The following is a 10853-nucleotide window of genomic DNA, read 5'->3' as shown; positions in this document are numbered from 1 at the left end:
CCTTGCCAGAATTTTGATTTGTCTATAATATGAGATAACCTCATGCATTAACATGATCTGCTCCTAAATATTTTTGATGAATTAAAGCAAGTATTATACTATCCATTGCACCACTTTTTACTTGAACTGGATGCAAAAAAAACTTTTCATATTAACATAATCACATATGTACTATTTATTTATTTATTATTATTTATTCATTTATTCATATGTGCATACATTATTTGGGTCATTTCTCCAGCTGCTCACCACCCCCTTCTTCTCTCCCCAGCTCCCTTGCTTCCAGGCAGAATCTGTTCTGTCCTCTTCTCTAATTTTGTTGAAGAGAAGATGTAAGCGATAATAAGAAAGACATAGCATTTTTGCTATTTGAGATAAAGGTAGCTATACAGACAGATTCCTAGCATTGCTTCCATGCACATGTGTTTTACAACCTGAATTGGTTCATCTCTAACAGACATCTTCACTATTTCCCTGTTACCTTCCCATAGTTACCTCTGTCGGTTTAAGATTATTTGCTCCTCTACAGTGAGCACATCAAACACTTGCAAGTTTTGGGCTTCCTACTTTCCCCTGTTTTTCCTGTATGTGTTCTACCTTAGCATGTGGCCCATGTCCAATAATATTACTGCATTTGTTTTATGTCTTAAGTCCACATATGAGGAAGAACATATGATTTTTGGGCTTGTGAGCCTGGCTAACTTAGCTTAAGCTGATGTTCTCCACTTCCATCCATTTATTTGCAAATGACAAAATTTCATTCTTCTTTGTGTCTGAGTAAAATTCCATTGTGTATGAATACCACATTTCCTTAATCCATTCATCAGTAGTGGAGCATGTAAAGATGGTATGCAGGGGCTTTTGGAATAACCTGAGTTGCATTACTTTGGGTATATCCCTAAGAGTGGTATTGCTGGATCATATGGCAGATCTATGTTTAGTTTTTTAAGAAGCTTCCATATTGTTTTCCAAAGTGGTTGTACTAGCTTCCTTCCCACCAGCAGTGTATGATGGTTCCTTCCTCCCAACATTCTTGCCCACATTTGTTGTTGGTGTTCTTGATGATAGATATTCTAACAGGAGTGAGGTGGAATCTTAGTGTGGTTTTGATTTCCATTTCCTTTATGGCCAGGGATAATGAGCAGTTTTTCATGTGTGTTTTGGCCATTTGGATTTCTTCCTTTGAAAATGTTCTGTTTACTTCAGTTGTCCACTTTTTTATTGATTCATTAATTTTTGAGGAGTTTAGTTTTTTGAACTCCCTTTACATTCTAGTTATCAGTCCTTTGTCTGATGTGTAACCAGTGAATATTTTCTCCCACTCTGTAGGTGGTCTTTTCAGTTTAGTGTAATATTTATTTTTGACACATTTTATAATATTTCAATCAAAACACTGAAATAGTAAGGCAAATATATTGGTAATACTGGGTTTGGCAAACATCTTATGACTCTGCTTTCACTATGTGATAAGGAAGAATATCAGAATGCCTTCAAGACATTGATAGGCAGAATTTTCACAACATTTGTGGAGAAAAAATGTGTTGTTTGCAAAATGACAATTCACTGAACTTTCCTTGTCATTTAAATACCTGCAGATTTTAATTTCCCTTCAACAGGCATATTCTTTTCTTTACTGTAGTATCATTTAGTTCTTTGAACATTTGCTTTCCAGACAGGTTGTCTCAGCACTTGCCACAGAAAGGCAATTTGGAAACAGTCACAAGCTATACTGGAAGAGCATATTCTACAGCATATTCTATGAAGACTCTTTTCCTTTTGTAAAGTTAAAAATCTCAAGTATGTGTCATAAAGTCATCCTCCCACTCTGTTCCTGTTCTAGATATTTAAGTACCTCTTTTCAAAATACACTTTCATTTTTCTCCCATTGAATTTGTTCTATTTGTCCTATCTAAATAGCCTTTTATCTGACATCCATTGAAAACCATCCAATATACTCAAAAATTTGGCTTCTCAAATGTTGGCTTCTATTTCTGTTAGCAGTGACATGGTACATTACTTATGAACATAACAGCACATAAAATTCGACCAATTTTGTGGACACTTTTTGTTGACCCAAAGGAGGCTGTGTTTCACCCTCCTTTTCTCACTTGCTGACCACTTAGGGTTTTTATATTGAAGATTCTCGTTCCCTCAGTCCTCAATGATTTGCCAAGGAATTTGACATCAAGATTCCTTTCTTTGGAACTCTTTCCCCCAACTCTAGGAACTCTACTCTCCTATTTTACACTTTTCTATCTCAACGACCTCTCCTACTTTACTCGGAGGAAAAAAAAGATCCAGATGTGGACATTCACAGAGAGAGCTTCATTTCTAGTTATACGGTCAAAGGATTTACCGGATTGTGGCTCAACACTGGTTTACGATGAAGTTTCACATTTCCAGGGAAAATTGAGAAAAGTTAAGTAAAAGTAACACTCCGTAGAATTTTCCATTAAGCTACTCTGGTCAATTTAATGGATGGTCTTTCCTTTTGAGATCATATCATTTCCTAAGTTCTTCGTGTTAAAATATCCTTTGTACTCAGAAATGGTGGTGACTGTGAATGAGAATTAATTGTTTTAAAATATCTTTTCTTGAAAAAAATGGAAAACTTATTTTGCTTCCTAAAACATATTTAGAGAACATTTACTCATTTGAGAAATTCAAAAATTTAAGAATCATTGCCAAAGATAGAAGCTAGTCTGTCAAGCAAGCTAATAGAATATATCAGGCCCTTCCTGAACTAGTACCTATGAAGTAGTTGAATTCCTGTTTCAATATTTCTATGTAATACTATTTTTAAGCTCATTGTATAAATCAGGAATGTGAAGCACAATGATTTTTATACCTTTCTTAATTAAGGTCACAAAGGCAGTAAATGCTAGTAAGGCATTGAACTCAAGTTGCTTGGCTAGAGTCTAAACAGACTTCTGTTTATTTCCCCACATTCTACTGGGACCCTGGTTGTCCAGTCAAGTGATTCTCTTGATGTGCTACACTGGCATCACAGCTCACACACATGATGGGATCTCTATCTATGTGCTGACATACGTTGCTCATTTATAAGCAAGCTTCACAACCTCTGAGGAACAATTCCCTATGAAATATATAAAATATAAATATTAATGTCAATGTTCACTGATGTATGAAGGAATAAATGTCCTTGAAGCAATTAAGGTACTTTTAAATTATAGATTTCACTATGGAGTTCCATAAATCATCACATTTCAATCTCTCCATCTCACCTCAATGCCTGGAGATGGTTCCTGCCTGCAATCTCCATCACTTCCTCTTTACCAATCAATATCTTTCACCCTATGGGGCTGTTCTTATGTGAAGTTCCCTCATTCCCCTTCCATTTTTTAAAAATAAAAAATAGATTAAAAATAATAATGGCCACAACAATTAACATTTATTTAGCATTCTTGTTTCATACTTTGCTAAAATGGTACATGTACATATGTAGTTATGCAATTTCACAACCAATTTACTCTTAGGATAGTCAGTTTAGCAATGAGGAGTAAGTATCAGCCCCAGTTAATAAATTATATAATGTGAGTTTAAAGCTAGGCAGTCAAATTCCATATTCAGTTTCTTTTGAAAGAATGCTTAAAATATCATTTGGCTGGTCTGTGATTTTCTTATAGTTTTAATAATGGGACCTTTGAGACACAGTCTTCAAATAGTACCTGACCCTTTAGTTCTGGGGCCCGAGCTGCATTTTGTGTTCATTTTTCTAAGCACAGGAATCTTGCTTCTAGATTATCTATTGGCAGATTTTTTTCTAATGTTAACCATAGCAAAGGTCACTGCCTATAACTTGTCTCTAGCTTCTTTGTGCTCATGTTTTGATTGTTCATCAAAAACCCACAGATACAAATGGAAGTCACCCATGCTAGTGCTGCTACAGGGCTTTCATTTACTGTCTGCTATTATAGATTCTGGACACTATTCTCTGTTTGTTGACCTTGGCCTCTTTCCCTAATATGAAAGGTATCCTTGCCATTCATTCTGGGCATATTCTGTATTGTCATGGCCACATCTACTTAGAGATCTCATGCCTTTACATCTGCTTTATCTGATTACTGTCCAATGAATCCCCCTTGAAATTACTAAGCATATTTTTTCAAGTTATATTTTTAGATACGATTTATCTTTTGGTCATCAGAAATGGGCTCATACTGCTGTTTTTTGATCTATATATTTGTTACTTTTTCATAATGATGTCTCTTCTTACATTCCATTTTATTTCTCTATGTCCTAGCATACCTTAGTGAAACATTTACTTCTCAATTTTCTAATATTTTTAATGAATATTTTAGAAACCTCAGTAGTTGCCACTGTACCTGATATTAAAGAAAATCTAATATGGACTTTTCATCTTACATACAAATTACTTAGAAGCACACAAAAGATAGAGGCTAGGCTGAAGTGAGAAATGAAGACAGGAAAAATATTTGGACAAGAAGTTTAGTCCTCACATTACTAACCTACCCTAAGGGTCAGGTCTAGAGAGAAAGCTGAGATACAATGTCTAATCTGAGCACAGGAAATAGGAAGACAACGAGAGAAAAGTGATGTTTGAAATTATCAGAAAGAGAATCTGACATGTGGAAAATTTCATAGGCATCTTACTATACTGGCTTGCTTACTATAAGCAGAGAATTCATTCTCAATATGGAAGTTAACTCCTGCTATGAATATGTACAATGCCAAAGCACATACAATATTAAACATAAAGTTTTGCTTTTATAGAAATATCATGAAATAGAAGTAATCAGAATTTCCATGTTTTCTTGGAGCATATAACTTGTGCATTGCTGCTTAAAGTCTTATTTTCTGCATCCCAATGAACTGGATCTCATCATATAGTATCTGATGCACCTGGACCTGATGAAGGTGAGTGATTTTAGATAAAAGGCAAGCAAAGGTCAAAGTGCAGTGAAATGAATTCAAGTGAAGGAAAGTATTCTAAGAAGAACTTGCTATGTATATACTTCAGTGAAAGCATGAATAATATAAGAGATATATAGTATCTTTATCAAGGAATATTACGTCTTTCTTTGTTCAGAATATTTTAATAGTTTCTTCTTTTCTAAGGTTATTAGCTATTTTGCTAAAAAATATTTTATTTTATATTATTACTTTAAAATTTTTAATTTGAGTTTAAACTATTGCATTCTTGAAAAAAGAATGAGAAGTTGTAAGAGATTTAGATCTATAAATATGAATCTACTCCAAAGGGAAAAAGATTGAATATAACATAGGGATAGTATAAAAAAATGCTAACTCATGATAGCAATATGAGAGAGTAAGACAGCATGCATGGGTATATAGATAAAAGGAAATAGTTTTCATTATTGGAAGAAAAAAAAAACACAAAATAGTGTTTGGAAGCTGGGAAAATAATCTAATTCTGGAGTTAATAAACATTCATAAATAACTATTTTTTGGTCTGAGAGTGACATTTAATTTGTTATCAGTGGCTTAGGGTATTCAGTGACATTCAGCCAGAAAAATGAAACTTTTCATTGATTTAACTTTTTTGCCTTCCTAGAAATGATGAGATATTATGTGTAGTTGTAGCAACTGAAATTAAAATGCTAAGGATTACTTCACTGGGTCATTATGAGGAAGAATTCTCTAATCTCATGGTAATTATCTAATTATATAAAGTCATCATACACAGGAAGAATACATAGTATAGTGAAACTTTTGAGATTTTCAAGAAATTATTTTAATCAAATAATTTTTAAATAATCTATAGCCATCTAGAAATTTCAGAAGCCTTCTGTTTTACTCTGTTGTTTTTATATTTACTTGAATCTGATCATTTATTCAATGGTTTCATTTGGAATTGATGAACTCTCAGAAGAATACAATGTTCTTGCAAAAATTAGAGAAATTTTCTAGTGGTTCTATCATTTTAATTCCACAATGAAAAAATTACCAGAAATGGCTCCATTTCATTGAAGTTTCTCAGGAAGCATAATGTTATACAGGTTGATTTTAAACATTTGCTCTCTTGCTTACACCTTGAAATTATATGTTGGCCTTCACCACTAAAGTCAAAGTAACAAAAGTAGAAGTTTAATTTTTATAATCCTTGTACCATTATTTATATAGAAAAAAGGGTACATATTGATGCCTAAGCCTTACTTCCTATAGTATAGTTTATTGCATGGTGACATTATTTCACATTTTATCCTAAAGCACAAAATTCTCATTGACATGGAAGGGAGTAAAATTTTATGTTGATTTAAGTCATAAATAATATGCTTTTTTCTCATAAAAAATGTTGAATAATACAGCCCACTATAAAATTTAGCAATCATTTTCAATTAATCTAACAGAAACTCCATTTACTGTTTCTTTTATTAAATGCATACTTTTATATACTGTATTTATAAGATCTTTTGATTCTGATCAAATAAAGCAGAGGTATACGAAATATTTAATTTTTAATTGAAATTTTGTTATGAGTGTTAGATATGTGTACATAAATATAAAAATAAAATAAGACTGGTGGAGTGGCTCAAGTGGTAGGGTGCTTGCCTAGCAACTGTAAGGCCCTGAGTTCAAACCCCAATACAGTCCAGAAGCAAAACCAAAGCCAAAAAAACCCACCAAAATAAAATATTCAAATATAAAACAAACACAAATGACTAGTTCACCTTTTAAAAGTGCTTACGCACAAAACATCAATTATATACATTTTAAAATAATCTTATTAACAAATATTAAGTATATTGGTAGTCAGTTGTGATTATAATGAAAAAAAGGTATTAGTAACCAGTATTGTTTTGCTGAGAATATAGAGCATAATTTATAGAATGTAATCAGGTTTTAAATATCAAATTCTAAAGGAGCATGTCTATGCCATAGCAATTGCATATGTATTTTTATAGTTATCACTATACCTGGGTTTTTAATATGTTTTCTGTATAGAGAAGTTCACTAACTTCTATAAAACTTGTTTTTAGTATAAAAACTTATTTTCTTTCACATGGCCTCTTCTTTCCAAACCTTTGTAGTTAAAGTAAGTTGTACTTGTCCTACAATACAATAAAATGAAACAGGTGCCAATGCAAGAAAATACTAAGGAGGATTTAGGTCATGTTTTATGTTCACTAACAGTACTCCAAATTCATTGCTTTATAGCTAAAACTTTATTACTCAGCAGAAAAAAAACTCAATTTGGATTTGACAAGTAACATACAAGTTTACCAAATTTAGGAAGTCAAGAATGAGGTATAATGTTCTCTGAAGATATGAGGCCAAACATCTATGAATCTCCTGGTTCCAATGTCTACTGAAGGTGAATCTTACAATAAGTACTCATTGTAACTAGGATAAGAAATAGCTATGTCTTCTGGAAACTGGTAGAAGGCAGCAATCTGGTGACAAAAACAACAAAGTTTTCATAAACATAAAATTTTGGCTCATTAGAAATAACATAGTTCAGAAACCAATGTAAAGAGATCCAAGATGGTGACTAGGGTACAGAAGCAGAAAGCCTAACCTCCGTGACTCCAAAACCTCCCTGAGACATTGGAGCCACTCTTAGGTAATTCTTACTGCTTCTAGCCAACATAATAACTGTCATCACACTAGGTGTAGGAAAAAATTCAAAGACTTATCCACAATCAGCCTTTAATTGCACCTAACACCTGCAACCTGGCTGCACAGCCAGCAAGGTGAGTCCAATCCTGGGGAAACCCACCTTCCCCATGCCAAATTTTTTCTTTCTTCTTTTCTTTCCTTCTCTTCTCCTTCCTCCATCAAGCAGAAATAAATCATTGACCAGAATCAAACTTTCCACATCCTGAACCCCTAGCCCACGGAAAGCCTCCCAAAGCCAGAATACACTGAAAAAATCTGGAGCTATTTCTCATTGCTGCTGCTGTTGCTGCTGCCGCCACTGCCACTACTGGCTCCAAACTTGCCTGTGTGTCACTTGACAGAAGAAACAAGTTAACACCATGCACCACTCTCCCAGCCACCCCTGGGAACATAAACCAGCACAGCCTTGGTCAGACTGATCCTCCCACCCAACAAAACTAAATAATAAACAACAAACTGTTATTTAGCACAACAGCAGAGAGGGTGGGTATAATGCTGAAAGTACACTGGAGAAAGTGGGAGAGGCAAGGAGCTAATCTCAGGGCCAAGTTACCAGTAAACAGACACAGGAAAGGCAGTGAAGACTGAGCCACTCCCCAAAGCGGGGAAGGTAGTGGATTACAGAGCTCATTGCCTGAGCCAGAGAGCAGCATCCAAAACCAAATTGTCCTGCAAAACTGAAAAACAAATAGCAAACTGTAATAAAACACAGGGTAGGGGGAGTAGGGGGGTGGTGGATGGCTCCAGAGAAAGGGGGCAGGGGAAACAAGTAAAACTCCAGTGTGGAAATCCCAGTAAACAAACACAGAGGACAAGCCACCTCCAAATCAGGGCAGGAGGTGGACTGCAGTCCAGAGGACAACACTCAAAACTGAACTGCCCCACTCCACTGAGAGAGAAGCTGACCAATAGCTGCAAGTGAAGGATAACAAGGCTATCAGTTGGAAAAATCAATAGTTCTGACTACCCTGATGATTGGGCAAACCTATCTCACCTCACAATTTCAATTAACTGGTTGACAGAAAAACAAAAAGACTACTCACAAGCCAATCACCTGGTGAGATCACATCAGAGCTACTGGTTATATGCCAATACCAAGAGTGGATGCCAGAGGAGTAAATCCAGAAAATAAACTAAGAATGAAAATCTATTATTCCTGAACCTGGTTGTTTTTTGATTGGTTTTGTTTTGTTTTAATTGCTTTTATTTTCCTGTTTGTTTGTTTATTTTGTCATTGTTGGTTATTATTTTTATTCTTATTTTCTTTCTATTCTATCAACATTATCATCATAATTTTCTTATCCCTACTCTCACCTCCTTCACTTTCCCTCCTTCTCCTGTGCTAAAATCCATTGCTCTCCTTCCCAAGTACTCTTTCTGCCCCTTCTCATCCACTCTCTCCCCTTGCCCACACCTTCCCCTGCCATTTCCCCCAACCTATCATCAGACTACACTTTCTTCCTACACCTGCTGACCAACCTACTGTACCAATTTTATACAACCTCAACCTCCTACAATCCCTGACACAAGCACCCTACACTACAACAGTAGAAATACACCCAAACAAGCACAAGGGCCACAAAAACCAGGAGCCCCTACACCACTTTCCCAACTCACCCATCCACTTCCTGCCTCCAGTTTTAGTGCCACCCTAACCAATTCCCCAAACTTCTATAGTTAGCCTAACAAACATTACCCCTCCAACTCCCACTGCTTATAGATTTTTACCACCAAGGGGTCTTTTATATAATATATAAACTACTGGTCAGGTATTGAACCTGTGAATTAGTTATTGGTAAAGAAGAAGGGAGGGAAACCACTCTCCTCAAAAAAATAATTTACTATAGGATTCAGAAGGAAATGAAGAAAACACCCAGTTCCTGACTCCAATAGAACAAAAATAAATGATACCAAGGAACCCAGCAATGCCCGGAAAAAATCTTCAAAGAAGAAATCCTGTAAGCAAACACTGAGAATTTCATGGAGAAGATACTAGATTCAGTTAACCAAAATGTACACGATGCACTAAAGAAATTTCAAGACACCAAAAATAAAGAAAATGAGAAGACATGGAAACAAATAAATGAACTCAGAGGAGGTCTAGATAAACACCAAAGTGAAACAGAGAGCATTAAAAATAGAGAGATAAATGAATTAAAGATGAAAGTAGAAAATATTAAAGAGGAAGTGACCCATGATATGGAAAACCCCAGAAAAAAGAATCAAACAGAAACACAAAACACAGTGGAAGGCCACTATAGCAGACTAGAACAAGTGGAAGACAGAATCTCAGAACTTGAAAATAAAATAGAAATTAAAGGAAAAACTGAAGAACAGCTAGTAAAACAACTCAAGACCTGTGAAAGGAATATTGAAGAGCTCACCAACTCCATCAAAAGACCAAACCTGAGAATGATGGGCATTGAAAAAAGGAGACCTCCAAGCAAAAGGGATTCATAATATATTCAATTAAATAATAACAGAAAATTTCCCAAATCTAGAGAAACTTTTGCCCATTCAGGTAAAGGAAGCCTCCAGGACACCAAACATACTTAAATAAAATATAACCTCCCCACAAAATATTATCATTAAAACAACAAGCACACAGAATAGAGAAAGAATATTGAAGGCTGTAAGAGAGGAAAAAACCAAATAACATGCAAAGGTAAACCCATCAAAATCACAGCAGATTGCCTTATGGAAATGTTAAAGGCAAGAAGGGCATGGAGTGAGGTATTCCAGGCACTGATTGAAAATAACTTCAACCCTAGGACACTCTACCCAGCAAAACTATCATTCAAAATAGACACAGCAATAAAATTTTTCCATAATAAGCAGAAACTAAAAGATTATAACACCACCAAGCCATCACTACAAAAGATTGTCTAAGGAACTCTGCACACAGAAGATGAAAGCAAACAAAATCACAAGAGGATGGGAAGTATCAACCCACAGAAGAATCAGAGAGCAGCTTTGATTTAGTTGCACACAAACAAATACTTACACAACAAAAACAACTAAATGGCAGGAATTACCACATACCTATCAATATTAACACCGAATGTCCATGGACTCAACTCCCCCATCAAAAGACACCATGTGGCAAATTGGATTAAAAAGGAACATCCAAAAATCTGTTGTTTACAGGAGACCCATCTCTTTGACAGAAACAAAGACTGGCTTAGGGTGAAAGGCTGGAAGAAGATTTACCAGCACAATGGCAAAACACT

This window comes from Castor canadensis, chromosome 1 (genome assembly GCF_047511655.1).
Source record: "Castor canadensis chromosome 1, mCasCan1.hap1v2, whole genome shotgun sequence".
Classification (NCBI taxonomy): domain Eukaryota; kingdom Metazoa; phylum Chordata; class Mammalia; order Rodentia; family Castoridae; genus Castor; species Castor canadensis.
The sequence above is the reverse complement of the archived record's forward strand: the minus strand, read 5'-3'. Positions refer to the sequence as shown.